The following is a 15358-nucleotide window of genomic DNA, read 5'->3' as shown; positions in this document are numbered from 1 at the left end:
GCGAGGCCAGCCCAGCAGGGTGCTCCCACATCGGGACCCTGCTTGGAATGGCAGCAGGCTACCTGATCCCGAGGAGACTGTAGGAAGAAGGGCGGGAGGGGAAAGAGCCAGCTGTTAGGGCCCCAGTATGTTCAACAAGCAGAGCTGAGGCCAGTCATGGCTCCTCTTCATCAAGCAGATGTTTTTCAAGCCACCAGAATGAAAGACGCTCCTAAGGGCCCGTGAGCTTTCATCCTGAGTCTTTGTTTTCAGTGAGTATGGCCAAATTCAAAGGTGAACTGTGCAAAATGTTTCTGAGGGATTAAAAAAACAGCGTATACACAGGCATATTAAATATTTCCTCTAAAGTCCAAAATATCTTCACAAATAATGCAAAAAAGATTTTCCAAGTCAGAGGTTCCTCCCTTTCTTCCTTCTTTCCTTCCTTTTTCAGCAGAGCGAGCAGACTTCATCATTAGACAGTCAGCAAAACTTGATAAATGTCAAGTTGCATGAGTTTGCGATGTAAACTGAAGCAATTGTTTTAAACTATCACTTGGATAGTTTAAAATTGGATTCTAAAGAAACATGATTGCATGTGTTTTCTTTGGTTGGATTGTAACTGCCGACACTGGAAGTGTTCAGATTTTTTTTTTTTTTTTATCCTCACCCGAGGACATTTTTCCAATTTTTGTACAGATAGAGTGGGAGGGAGAGAGAGAGAGAGAGAAACATCGACGTGAAAGGGACACATCGAGTGGCTGCCACCCGCACGACCAACCAGGGCCGGGGACAAACTGCAACCGAAGTACATGCCCTTAGCGGGAACCGAACCCAGGTCTCTCCAGACCGCAGGCCGACGCTCTAACCGCTGAGCCAAACCGGCCAGGGCAAGTGTTCAGATTTTAACTCTTACTATGTGGTTTTGAACACATGTATTTGTCGACAATATTAAAACTAATAGAAATGAATTGTTCTTCATTTTCAATGACTTAGTTCCTATACAAAACATACAATGCCAGATATTACATTCATGTGAACGAACTGACTTTTAACATACTTTCTGGTCACCTTCTGATCACTATCACTTCACTTCCCCGCTACTCAAGCACCGGTTCCGTCAAATTGTCGTGACTCTTTCCTTCTTATGCATTATGTTTGCAAATATATTAGGTACTCCTCCTTCTCTCTCTCTATATATATATTTTTAAATTTTTTTCTTTACTGAGTTTAGAGAAAGAGGCAAAGAGAGGGAGAGAGAGAAACATCGATGAAGAGAAACATCGATGAGAGAGAACATTGATTGGCTGCCTCCTGCATGCCCCCCACTGGGGATTTGGCCCACAACCTGGGCATGTGCCCTGACCAGGAATTGAACCAGCGACCTCTTAGAACATGGGTTGATGCTCAACCACTGAGCCACACTGGCTGGACTCTCCTTCAATATATTTAATATTAAAAGTAGGGAAGAGTTAAATCAATTCTCATTCATTAATTTGGTGGTGTAATATGAAATTGGCAATTTTTGACCATCTTTTGATCAATCAAAATGGCAATCTAATACAGCTGAATCTAATTTGGTAAAGTATTATATATGAAGCGGTAAAGCTCATGGGCTTTGAAATCACTTACTGTACAACTTTCAGCTTTTGAAATGTTTTTTATTCTCTCTAAACCTCCATTCCCTCCTTTATAAAATAGGGATAATGATACCTACTTCTCGGGGTCATTCAGAGATTTAAATGAGATAATGCATGACTAACATACTGTCAGCTGTCGTAAATGATTGCAAAAACTGGTAGCCTATATACCACATTCATTCATAATTAAAGTAGCTTTAAGAGATTACGGGGTTCACCAAAAGAGCAAACACTTTCTTTCACACGCCTAAGATGATAGCAGTGATGTGGATGATGGGAAATGCTCAGCTGTCTTCTCTCCCCTTGCATGTAGTACAGAAGGTGGGAGAAAGCAGTTGGGAGTCAGATATATCTGCATTGGGGACCCTGCTCCGCTGCTTATAGCCTATGGGACTTTGGGCAACTAATTGGATCATCTATAAAATAGGTTTTATTACACATAGGGCACTTAGAACATTGCCTGTCAGATGGAAAGCACTAAATAAATGTTACCTGTTACTTAAATGTTCATTATCGTTATGATGCCTATCTTCCCCAAGTCCTTTATCTGTGGCGGAACTCCAAGGAAACGATTTCATCTCCACTGACATGCTTTCCATATTTCATTAAAATCTTTATTTTTCTTAGGCAGAATCCCTTTCTATTTCTGGGGCTTCAATAATACCGATAACATTATTATTCAATCGTTTCCTGCCTCAAAGATATAAAGACTAACTTAAATGGGGTACCCCAAATATTATCACAAAATAGTAGTCATACTGTGCATAGGTTAAAAAACACAAACATCAGGCCAGACTGCTTGGATCCAAGTCTCAGTTCTGCAATGTATTGGCTCTGTAGCCTTGGGCAAATTATTTAATATCTCTGGGCCTCAGGTTCCTCATCTGTAAAATGGGTATAATGATGTTAATTCATAGGAGTGTTAGGAGGTTTAAGAGTTAATACACATAAAGTGCTGAGAACAAGTAACACACAGTGAGTACTCAATACACGTTCATTATTCTTATTGTGGGTACCAGTTAGGCAGGACTTCATCCCACCATCTTCTTTACAATTCCTCAGACAGGTGCACACAAGGACCGCTGTCTTTGCTGTGGACATACTATTCATTGAATCACTCCGCGGAAAAATTATGGATAGAAATGATGGGAAAACTTTAAAATGTACTTCTACATTGATGAGGGCATTTACACAAGACATGTTTTGAACCACACCCATTTTCATTCTGTAAACACTGGCTACAAAGATGTTCCTTAATGGGATGCAAGGCTGCCATTGTTACAGAAAAGATCTGCATCATTTCCAGGATGTTAAGTATGTCAGCATTGTCTGAACACAATGGCTAAATGGAATTAACAGGAATCATCACTCGGTCCAGCATTTACTGCACACCACCTGCATGCCAGACACAATACTAGGAGCTAGAGAGTCAACGGTAATTAAGAAAGATGTGGTTCGGAGCTTCTAGTAAATATGGTCTAAAGTACCCCATTCCTGTCAATGTATATCCCCTTGTTTCAAAGGGTATGAGACCTGTGTCTACATCATCTTCATGTTTCCTATTCAGGTAGGATTGAGGATGGAGGTGTGGCAGCCAGACTGACAGGGAAATAAATGACAAGCACCAGACGGTACACGATGCTGGGATGACTTATCGTTTTTCAGGAATGGCCACTGGTACCAAAGGATAGCTCATCAGACTGTGAATCTGTTGACCCAACACAGTGGAAGTACAAGACCCCGTGGGAACTGAGCTGGAATTAGGCCACGCCGCCTTGAAGGCACCTGTGTCTGCCCTGGTGACCTCTAGGTACCTGTTGCACATGCACAGTGATCTGAACCCAGAAGGAAACCACCAGGAAGCCTGTTGTCAGTAACATTCCTGTCTCCTTTGTGGGCAGAGTCTGACCTAGCCGAAAGCCAGCACCATGAGGCCTGTGCACTGGCTATCACTTCGGTTGGCAAATACAAGGACAGATAAAGAGCAGAGTTTCCACTGTTTTGTAAAGATTACATGTGGATTGTTCACTGGCCTTCAGAGAAATCAACTAGAAAAAAAAAAATAAAGAAGAAGGGATTTTCAGCAGGTAATATGGAATTCTGCACAGACTCTTAGATCGCGGGTGGGGGCGGGGGCGGGGGTGGGGTGGGGGTGCGGGAGCCGCCCTCATTCCCAATAAAGCATCCTCACAAATGCTTTCTTCCTTTCAAATGGGAGTTTTAACACGGGGCCCTGGAGACAGTGGAGCCCCAATCTTAAAAGGGCATCTAGAGATCCACAGAGATTGAGACCTGACTGTAAGTCACAAGAAAAAAAGAAATGAAATCATGTCCTTTGCAGTCCAAGATGACGCTGTTGACATGCTTGAGGCATGGATTAGAAGGCCTGTGTGTGAACAATCTCCCCGGGAGGCCAGGAAAAGCCCGTTGCCTGTTCGGTGCCTGCGCCCTACGGAACCCACAGATCTCCGTGACTGGCAGTCCAGATACCTTGATTCAAATGTGTCCCTCTGTGACTGTGATTCGTACAAAAGGAACATAGAAAGGTCTTTTCAGCCCATTTTGATTGGCCCTAGAAAGCTGAGCAACTCTTCCTGTTCTCATTTTCTTTTTTAATCAGGCAGTTGAACAACAGCATCCTTTTGAAAGTAAAACTGCAACACAGGGTGGGCTCCACAGTATAACGTCCCCTGACCTCAGCTGGGTCTTTTTAAAACACTAGACCAGCGAAGTGCTCATTTAGCCAGTGAAGGGAGAGTTGCCACCATTCAGCTATAACTGCCTCTTTTTGGAGGCGTCATATTTTCTTTTTGTCATTAATAAAGATGGAGTCAGTCCCTTGCACAACATTTTTCCTTTAACTGCTGGTCCTTGCCCACTATTGAGGCCCTCGAGGAGATGGCGCAGCTCTCGCCCAGGGACGGGCTGCTGTCTGCACTTCACTGAGTTCCAGGCCGGAGCCATTTCTTCCCAAGTACCCGATGTGTCCGTTCACTGAGTTTCACACCTGTAATCATGATAAATGGTTATGGTCTGGCAAACCCCTTCCTTATCTCTAGCCGGAATTTCATTTGTGTACCATGATTTAGTTAAAGCATGATCAAATAGAAAATCAATGTATTTGTTTTGATTGCAAGAAGGTGCATACATCAGGAAAATCGACGGTGCATTCTTACGTACTGATAACGTTTTAACGCTAGGCTCTGACAACTCTGCAGATGAATCTAATTTCAATACTGCCCTTTAGTCATTAACATTATTATGGGAACAGTAGGATCACTGTTAACATTTAAGTGCTTTGTTTACACCATTCCTGCTAAACCTCATAAAATTTCAGAGAATAATCCAGGTTTCGGGGGCAGTTTTATTTTATTTTTTTTTAATAAAAAAATTAATAGAATATAAATTCCTGAAATGAAAGTTAATTTTGGACATTCATAAACAGTACTAAGTATGTGCTTTTGATTAAGCAGGAGAGGTAATGTAGACTTCATAGCTTAAGCCATAACATGCATTCAACTTTCCAGATTTTCAAAGGACATAGCTCAACTGCAGGTCAGGTGTCAGGTCTACAAACCCTACTGGCTGTGTTCCAGTTCAATTTGTTTCACTTTTTTTTTTTATCCTCACCTGAGGACATTTTTGCATTCATCTTTAGATAGAGTGGGAGGGAGAGAGGAAGAAAAAGAGAGAAACATCAATATGAGAGACACACATCGAGTGGTCGCCACCCACACAACCCCAACCGAGCGTGGGACAAACTGCAACCAAGGCACGTGCCCTTAGTGGGAACCGAATCGGGACCCTCCGGTTCGCCGAACAACGCTCTAACCATTGAGCCAAACCAGCCAGGGCCAATTTGTTTCACTTTTTGAAGATCACAAAGTACATATTTAAGAAACAGGAGGGGTCAAGAGACTAGAATTATGTCTCTTATTTCCAACAAGTGATGTATTATGCTTCCCTAATACATTCAGGTTCTCATGTCGATTCACACCCTCGTTCCCTTAACTGCTGGTCTTTCTTCCTGTCACTTAACAAAAGCTGCATGTCTTATCTCTAGACAATAGTAAAAAATATGGACTAATTTTTAAATTCTATCATCATAGTGGGTTTGTTGCTGGGAATTTCTGGCATGCAAATAGAGCTACAGGAGCAGCCTCTCTCTGACTGAGGCCACATTAAATATGCCTTCGTGTGGATTGTACTGTATCGTTTAGTAACTCTTCGTAATGAGACATTCACAAGCAGCTCTCAAAAGGCAATAAATCATCATTGTATAGAATCGAGATAATAATTAAGCACATTCAAAACAACCATGTTTGCTCTGAAGTATGAAAAGCCTATCTTCATTGCTCTATATTTTGGGGGGTATAATAGCTTTATTCTGCGGATAAAAATAGTTCTAACCCAATGGTAACAGTATAATTAGGTAAAAGGATGACTAAATCTTTATGGAATGTATTAGTGGCATGGCAATTGACATCATTTTCCCCATATTCTGTTTATCCCATGTTTTATCGCTTTTAAGTAACATCTGAACGGACTCATAGGTTATATGATATTCTGAAATATGGTGCAACTATAAGACTGAAAGCACTCTGCTTTATTCAATTACTTAATAAGTTCTTAGAAGTTCCTTAGAAGCTTAAACAGAATATCCACTTAGAATAGCACCGCCAATTACAGGGACGATCTGTTTTTCCTGACACAGGAAACAGTCATCCAACTAAACTTACAGGCAAACGCTTTTAGCTGCCCATCAGTGCGCGGATCCTGGGCGAGATGCTGCTGCGCTCACAGGGCCCTCCGCGCGGACATGCACAGGGCGGCAGAGCGGCGGGTGTTCCAGATGTGGCCTGAACTGGGCCGGGGAGACCCGCCTCCCACTGTCCGGCCTGAACTGGGCCGGGGAGACCCGCCTCCCACTGTCCGCGGGGCTGGGCCTCAGCGGCGGTTCGTCCCCAGGGCAGGATGAGGAACATCTATGTCCCTGTGACTGCCCGGTGACCATTTGCGCCAGTTGTTCTACATTCGGGAAGTCGAAGTTGATTTTCTTCCACTTGTCACACTCGAATCTCGACTCGGTCCTTCCTGCCGCACTCTCGGGGACCCCCTGGCGCAGGGATCGAAGGACCAGGACGCCGAAGCTGTAGGGAGGCAAGCGGCCTGGGAAGCCGGGCGGCCGCTCAGCCCATGTGCACCTGCGCATTCCGCTGCGGGGGGCGGGCGAAGTGGGTGAACGTGCGAAGTGCTCTCCACATAGTTTTTAAAATATAGTTGAGATACAGAGAACCTCCAGTGGCAGGTCTTTTGTTATTAGTCACAGCCCCGAGGGGTCAGCCCAGGGGGTCAGCAAGCGCCTGCAGGGCCCCCAGGGCGGTCTCGGCTGGGGGCCCGCCTGGCTCCAGGCATCGGATCCCTGTTTCTGCAGCAGCTGGTCCAGTCCGGGCCCAGCTGCAGAGCAGTCGCTGGGGGCTCCCAGGGGGCACACCTGCGGGCCTGTCTGGGTTGCTGGAAAAGTGTGCAGACTTAGAAACATTTTATGAAAGAGATAAGGGAATCCGTACGCATTCCCGTCTCCCTTTTCATGTCTTTAATAATGAGAACAGAAAACAATGTATGTGTAGCAGCTGAGAGAAGTGGATGGGGCCGGGTTAATCGAACGTTTTCATTTAGTCAATATGTACGGACTGCCATTGGCTGTACTTCACATGAGCTAGGCTCTCTGTGTCACGCTTCACACAGGATGACCCACTGAATCCTAGAACAAGGCTTTCAGGAATTTTCCTTCCCCCACTTTACCAATTAATAAACTGAGGCCAGCAAGGATTAAGGAATTTGTGCAAAGTCACCTTATATGTAAGGGATCAATTTTCAAAGAATTAAAAACCACCACAACTAAATATAGTTCAGTAAAATAATTGTTTGGGGCGGGGGTAAATCAGAAAGCATCTCAGTGGTGATACTGCTGCTGCCTCATCATGATAAAACCAATGTTCTCAGAACTGCAAACACATTAATTTCAGTACACTTCCTTGACGTAAGGATTCTGGATCTTTTAAAAAACTAATAAGCCGAATTACTTGAAAATGGTATTTTATAGGTGACAGTAGATATAATCTACCAAGTCTTAAGTGGTTAACATTGGAGGTTTGTTTTCACATACACATCAAACTTCTTTTCTAATTCAGTATCAGAATATAGCCTATATTTTAACATAGTTCTGTATATAATTAAGAATTTTCATAATAGAAAAGGAAGCCACTGCATAAATATGACATACTGTAGTTGTTAATATTTAATTATGGCATAATTAATCATAGAAGCTCACATGAATCTAATTTATTAGTGTGCTCCCTAGAAACGCCATCTTTGATTTCTACCAGTAAAAAAATGACAAAAGCTATAAAAAACAATCCATGCACAATATTTATAGTTCTTGGAACAAAGAGCCACATCTTTTGTGCATGAATTCAAGAAATTTTCTGAATGTTATCTTTACTCTTAAAGAGAGTTCTGGTTTCTGTCTTGTCCGGGGATCAGAAACTAACTTCAAGAGAAGGAACGGCACGGAGCCTTGTGCCCTGTTTCGATGACGCCTCCTCTGAGGATGGATTATAAATCCAGGAGAGATCATGAGGGGCAGTGGCAGTGGCCAGGCTTGTGTTGACGATGGGGTGTGCTGTCTGGTTCGCCACACGTCACCTCACTTATTAGAGGCCACCCACAAAGGAAGGAGATGGCTTGAAGTCAGTGAGTAATGACAGTCCTGTGCTCACATAGAGTTAAACAAATGAGTGATTACGATCAGATGAGACACCCCAGGCAAAATCTGAGTCCTTCTCTACCTGGGAAGGCCATCCTGTTGGCTAGGAACCACTTTCTTTGGGGGAAGGTATCGAGGTTGAGAAAACCGCATGATCGGCATCAGAAGCGAAAAGGGCGTGGGTGAGCAGGGCGTAGGGAGGGCGGATCGAGTGGAAGACCTGCCTGGGGAATCAACAATACCATGTGGGGATCCGTGGGAAATAAGGTTAGAAACATGGGCCCTGTTACTAACCAGGGGACAGGCAGCCTTGGTAGGCAGCAGAGCTGGAGGAAGTTTTGAGAAGATGAGCAGGACAATGATCCACACAACAGAACTGGGGGAGAGCAGGAAATGGGGGCAGCGAGACTCCAGAAACTGTGGACAAACCCATGACATCCTCCAAATGAGATGACTTCAGGACATATAACTCTAAAAGAAACAGAGTCATCCTATCACATAGAGTAAGAAACAATTAAAACAGAACAGTTCCGGGACCGGGACACCAGACACGCAGGGAGACACAAGAACAACCATCAGGCTTCTGGGCTTCGAGATGAGAACCAGAGGGAAGACGACTGGATGAAACTGGTTCAGGGGCCAAGAAGCATCATTTGAAGGGACTTTCTTTTCCTTCCATTTGGATCCACAGAATTAGCCATCACTGCCTGGAATCCATGTGAAGTTCATTTTTTAGCTTCTCCCCCCGTTAAGATGAGACCGTTGGGGGTGCGAGGGCAGAGTGGCCGGTGTGTTGCACACGTAGCCGTCCATCCACAGGCGGTGACGCAGGCATGGGTGCAGGTGGGTGTGCGCAGGTAGAACGCGAGAAGACAGCCTGCTGTGGGACAGGCGCTCACACGGGGCGTTGGTAATACCTCCCGTTTGGGCTTGGGGAGGGGAGAAAAACCGGAAGGAAACAGAGCATCTGTGACAGAGGACAAAGAAGGGGCGCAGTTACGGGGTTGGGGGGACCAGAGCTGCTGACCCTCCATACATTCTATGTGTCTCCAGGGCAGCCAGGGCAGGAAGGAATCATAGGAATGAGACATGAATTAGTTCATTCTGTCCTCCTGCTCCCCAGATGACTTAATCAGCCAGGTCTCATCAAGTGATAAACAGAGATCTGGTCTGGGATGGCACATGCTTTAGTGTACTTCATACACATCAGGATGCCCAGCGGCTGATGTATTCATATGTTCAAATCCTTGAGATTCCTTGTACTGCTCAGAGCCCTGGACTCGTGCCCTGTACAAGGGCCAGTGTGTCACCTGTACTCAGAGCCCCGTCAACACTCCCTTCAAATAACCGAGAGTCTGAAGAAAGAGCATTGGAATCATCCAAGCACCAGGTCATCTTTCTAGGACCTTGCCCAACAAGACTGTGAAAGGCATTAACCAAGGACAGCGACTAGGGGGTAGTTACCACTGTGCCAAATGACAGGTGGCGATTTCGGATAACAAAAAACCGAAGATCGGGAAGATTAGTCTTGGCAGTTTTGGGGTGTCGAGGACAAGAATTGAATTGTAGAAGGGTGTGAACAGCACATGGCGCGGGAGGCAGTGAGCATGGAGGGCCCATTGGCGGTGTCTAGCTTTGAACGGGGGCCAGGGGGTGGCAGCTGGAGTACAGTGGGGTCAAAATCACATTTATTTTTACATGGAGGCAGCAGAGACTACCTGAAGGCTGAAGGGGAAAAGTCCAAGCTGGATCTCCTAAAGAGAGGGGATGTACGTTGCCAGAGCAACAGGGAAAAGCCAAATCAGAGGAGCCTGAAAATCTGCAGTGAGGATCAAGGACCTGCATGTTTAATAAACCATCAGATGGTCCCAAGATCGAACTCTGAGAAAAGCCACCTTCCAGCCTGGTCAACATGCTATGTCCTGCGGTCAAATCCGGCCCTCCGCCTGCTTTTGTGTGGCCTTGAGCTCAGAACAATTTTTACAGGCAAATGTTGCAATGACAGTTCTGATGCTAGGGAACACTACCTTGGAACCGCAATTAAGCAAAATGCTAACTTTTCCAAAAATAATCTCTTCTTTCCATTCGTAGACTGTACTCCAAAGAGTATACTCTATCACTATCACTACATTTTGAATTTTGTCAAAAAAGTATTTGTAGAAGTGCGTTTTCTCTCTTGTTGCCTACAGACTCCTTGAGGTGACCTCTTGGCCCTGGAAGCCTAAAATATTTACCACTTAACCCTTCGTAGAAAGTTTGCTGTCTCCTGCCCTAGAGTCTTGATGAGAAGTAACTCGTACTCCTGAGACCAGAGAACCAGAGGCAGGCTCACAGAAAGCGCTGCGTTAGGTGCATACATGTGGCCTCTGACTTGTTCCTGATGTGAATCCGGAAAGATTAGCCAAGGCCTTGTATTTTGAAAAGGCAGGTTCCCTGATGTCTCGCAAATATTTAACATCATAAAGCATTTATAAAGTACACGTCTGCTACTAGAAAAAGGCATGTTAGACATTAACTGTGTGCTTAAGAAACTTGCATTATTTAAAAAATGTCTACAGTAGACGGGGAAAGGCCAACTTTCTTTTGCATCACTTATATTTTCAAAGCTCCTGAAACCGACTGAAATGTTTTGGGGTAACATATTAATACCCCACCACAAGCATGTCTTTCCAGATCATGGCAACAGCAGCATTTTCACCCAGACCAACACTTAGAAACAGCTTAAGAGCAACCACTTAAGCTGTCGGGGAGGGATTCTAAGCCCCCTGGTGACGCCTCTTAGAGGCAGGAGGTGCCGACGGCAAAGCTTTGGGTAGAAGACAACACAATACCAAAGATGACATTTTAAAATGACGCCAATAATAAATCCGTTTAAATAATATATGACGACAGGATTGTCTTAACATACTGGGAAACAGTTCAGACACCCCAAATATGCTTTCACAATGGTTCATAGGAAAGCTAAAGGGAATTTAGAGGAAAATATAAATTATAGCTGATGTTTTGGGTGTTTTTTTTTTTTTTATCCTCACCCGAGGACATTTTTCCATTTTTTGTTCAGGTAGAGTGGGAGGGAGAGAGAGGAAGAGAGTGAGAGAGAGAAACATCGACGTGAAAGGGACACATCGAGTGGCTGCCACCTGCACGACCGACCAGGGCCGGGGACAAACTGCAACCGAGGTACGTGCCCTTAGTGGGAACCGAACCCGGGTCTCTTAGGACCGCAGGCCGACACTCTAACCGCTGAACCAAACCAGGGCTGTCGGTTACTGCTGTTTTTTTTTTTTTTTTATGTACATATTACAAATTCAAGCTGCCATAGAAGTATTTACACACAGTAGAGGGTATGTCACTTTTCACCCTCCACAGAGGATCTGTTACCGGTGTGATGTGTGTTACTTTCCGGCCTGGAGCTTCAGCGACCGCCTCTCCACACACCTTTCTGTGGGGGGTGGGGGGGGCTCACCTGGAGCCGAGAGGAAGTAAACAACGTAATCTGTAAGTATAAAAAGCTCCCAGCTTAGTTATAACAGATGACAGACCAAGTGAACTTCGAGGTGCATCCATAAGTGTTTTCCATTTCCCAGCAGGCTGAATCAGGAAAAGCAACAAGAGGACACTCTCCCCTGGAAGACAATCACTTTTATTGTTGCCAGGTCAAAGATCCAGATCCCAGGTAGCAACCTCCCCTCTGAAGAACAGCAAGTGCTTTCCGGTCAGAAGGTCCAATGTGGAGCCCCTCAGAAGCACAGCATAATGGTCCTAAAATAACGAGCAAACATGCCGCTTTCTTAATTTGCCCGGCTGGGTTCCTGTAATAAGTACTTAACAACAGTAGGCTCTGAACAGCTCAGCAGACATCAACAAGACCATTTGCCAGATGATTTAGCAAACAAATTTCCGAGTCTCACACTCAGGTTGAGTGCATAACATGAGAAAACACGAAGGCACTTAGAAATGATAACAGTACCGAGGAGCTGCACGAATTCAAAAAAGAGATTGAGAATGTCAGAGTCTGAAGAATTTAGGCAGACAAAAAGTAGCTCCCAAAGGAATACTCAGTAATCCCTGCTAATTTTTTTTTTTTTTTTGTACTCCTTGAGCAAATAACCTGAAATTGACTTCTTGGGAAGGGAGAAAGGACAAAACAATCTGGACCTGACTTCAAGGGAAGGAAATGACTAGATTTTTTGAGCACTAGTAACTGACAGCCAGTACGGACCATGAGGAGGTTCTCAACAAATACTTGTTGCATGAATGGATCCAAGTCTATGACACACACAGGAAATAGACCATCCTAAAGCATGCTGGCAGACTTCTCAAAAACACTAGGGGTTAGGAACAGGGGAAGGCATTCATAAGGGAATCACTGTCCAGGGTCAGGAATTCAAGGCTTGAATATAGGAGAGGGAGGCATTTTCTTGAATCACAAGTAAGCAGCTCGGGCCTTTTCTACCTCAAAGGGGCCCTAATGGGCTCCGCAATGCTCCTTGGGTGGGGGAACCAGGAGTCCTCACCATATGAAGAGGAACCCTGAGCTGCGGGGGAAGCAGTCAACACCAAAAAGGGGAAGAAGCCTTCCAGGGAAGCAGGGCTGCTCTGCCCCGGAACCGACGGGGCGCTGGGAGCCCGGGAGCCCCGTTCTGAGGCGGGAGGAGAGTTCCCCACCACGTTTCGTGACCGTTACTGTCCTGCGCTTTCTTAGGTCATGTTTTGAAAACACGAATGTGGACATTTTAAATGTAAACAATTCAAGCAACAATTTTTATTAGATCCCATGTTAGTTTAGCCAAATCCCCCCCCCCCCATTCTGTGTGTTCCTTCTTTCCGTGAATTGATGAATAATGAGTTGCTTTTGTGTCTTTTGGCCACCCTCGGAGAATAAACTGCCCAGTGGTTGAGGAGACGCAGGCCACACGAATGTGAAGGGTGACTTGTCAGTATCAGTGGTCAGTGTGAACCCCCCAATGCGCTGCCTGGCGCCCACCACCTCCGCGCGCCGACGGGCCTCTGAACCCGGTGTGGGCTGAGCGCACCCACACGTGCGCCCAGAGACGCCCCGGAGCTTCCGGGGAAAAACCGACACCCGGGGGCCATAACAGTCGATGTGAGGAGAAGAATTTGCAGATAAATAAATACGCAAATAAATAAAGCCGTTCCTGGCGTTGTCTCTGTGATCAAGTGCGCCAAGGGCGCAATGAACAGAAGCGAGGCTTCCCAATGAGTTAGGTTACCAGATGCAGCATGGTGATTGGGGGCGGCCCAGGGGAGCACCCATGAGGAGAAGGCTGGGTGTAAATCAGTCACAGAAACACTCCACTGCACCTGGGGGCCCTACGGAAAAATATTTATGGTGCATCCAGAGCAGGGTGCCAAGGCTCTGGGACCAGCCTCAGGAGAGAGGGGCCTGTCGCATGCACACCGGAGCCGTGGGCCTGAAGAACACCCCTAATCCGGGGGCTCCCATTTCTGTAAGTGATAATGCAAACAGCAGAGGCTGTGGGTTCAACTACGAATGAATGAGATGTAAAGAGCCATTCCGTTTATGTGAACTGCTTTAGTTAGGAGAGCAATATTCACAAAGAAAGGACAGTCGTGAAACGCACATAGTTGGGAAGAGGGTGTGAGCGGAATAGGGACAGAATTTAAATGTGTTTTAAGCTGCGGCCAGTGGCCAGGGTGTGCTTTCAGAGTCAGAGCTTAAGTGGCAATTAAATTATCCAATAAGCATTAGAGACTTATTTGCAAACTCGATTTTATTGTAGATGAGGTTATTGTGAATTCAGAAAAGCCAGAGAGAATGAGTAAGAGTGTGGATCTTATGGGACTCCCAATCAGCTGGCAAACCGAAAAGTTGCAAAGCTTGCTGGGATGTGGGGAAAGACAGACCCGATTTCCATGATTATCGTCTATAAATTTATTTTTTTTGAGAAAGCTCTTACTAGATCATTTGATGCCAACATATATATTTGTATAAAGAAAGAATAAAGCGGTAATTTTAACCAAACAGAGATTTGTTTCCTTTTGTTTTTGTTTGAAATCCTTTCGATTTGCATTTAATTATTATTTTCCACGAGAGTGAATTTAACACTCGAATTCTGTATAACCACTGTAGAAAAAGGTTGTCAGGAACATGCAAGAGTCATTTAATGTGTCTCTTATTAAAATAATGGCCAGGGATGCCCAGCCTGTGTGACTCAGTGGACTGAAGGTTGTCCCATGGACTAAGACATCCTGGTTCAATTCCCGGTCAGGGCACATGCCCGGGTTTCAGGCTCAAGCCCCAGTAGGGGGCGTGCAGGAGGCAGCCGACTGATGTTTGTCTTTCACATTGATGTTTCTATCTCTTTCTCCTTCCTCTCTCTCTAAAAAAGTCAATGAAAACATATTTAAGAAAACATAATGGCCAGGGAAATAAATGTATGAACAGAAAGACAGTGATGTGTTGATTGTGCTAAGTCACGGAGCAGAACAGACTGAGTGACACAATGACAGGGATGACCTGTGAAGAAGAAATGGTAGATTGATGGCACAGGTGTGCATCAGGTCTCAGACAGTTCTGCAGGGAACTCAACGTGATCACGTATGTATTTTAAGTGTGTTTTAAAGATGAACTCATTTTGAATGATTCTTTCCAGAAAAAAACAAAAAACAAAAACAAACCCAACTATGAATTAGTTTGGAGTGAATGTTTTCACAGGTTTTCAACTTGTTGTACCATACACACTTGAAATACTGCTTTTAAACCTTCTGACTATGTTTTAATTCCTTATATGAGCCTTGAGTCGGCAGCATATGAAATCTGTATCAGACTGAACCCGTCACTTGTACAATACCCAGCTGCCTCTATGTTCTTCACGTTTCTGTGATGGTTAAGAGTCTCACAGCCTCATCAGACTCTTTTCTTTCTACTGTCCACATAGCCAGCTACTTACTGAGTCCAGTGATGTTGCTCCTTCAGTATCTCTAC

The sequence above is a fragment of the Molossus molossus genome, unplaced genomic scaffold (assembly GCF_014108415.1).
Source record: "Molossus molossus isolate mMolMol1 unplaced genomic scaffold, mMolMol1.p scaffold_m16_p_9, whole genome shotgun sequence".
Lineage (NCBI taxonomy): Eukaryota > Metazoa > Chordata > Mammalia > Chiroptera > Molossidae > Molossus > Molossus molossus.
The sequence above is the reverse complement of the archived record's forward strand: the minus strand, read 5'-3'. Positions refer to the sequence as shown.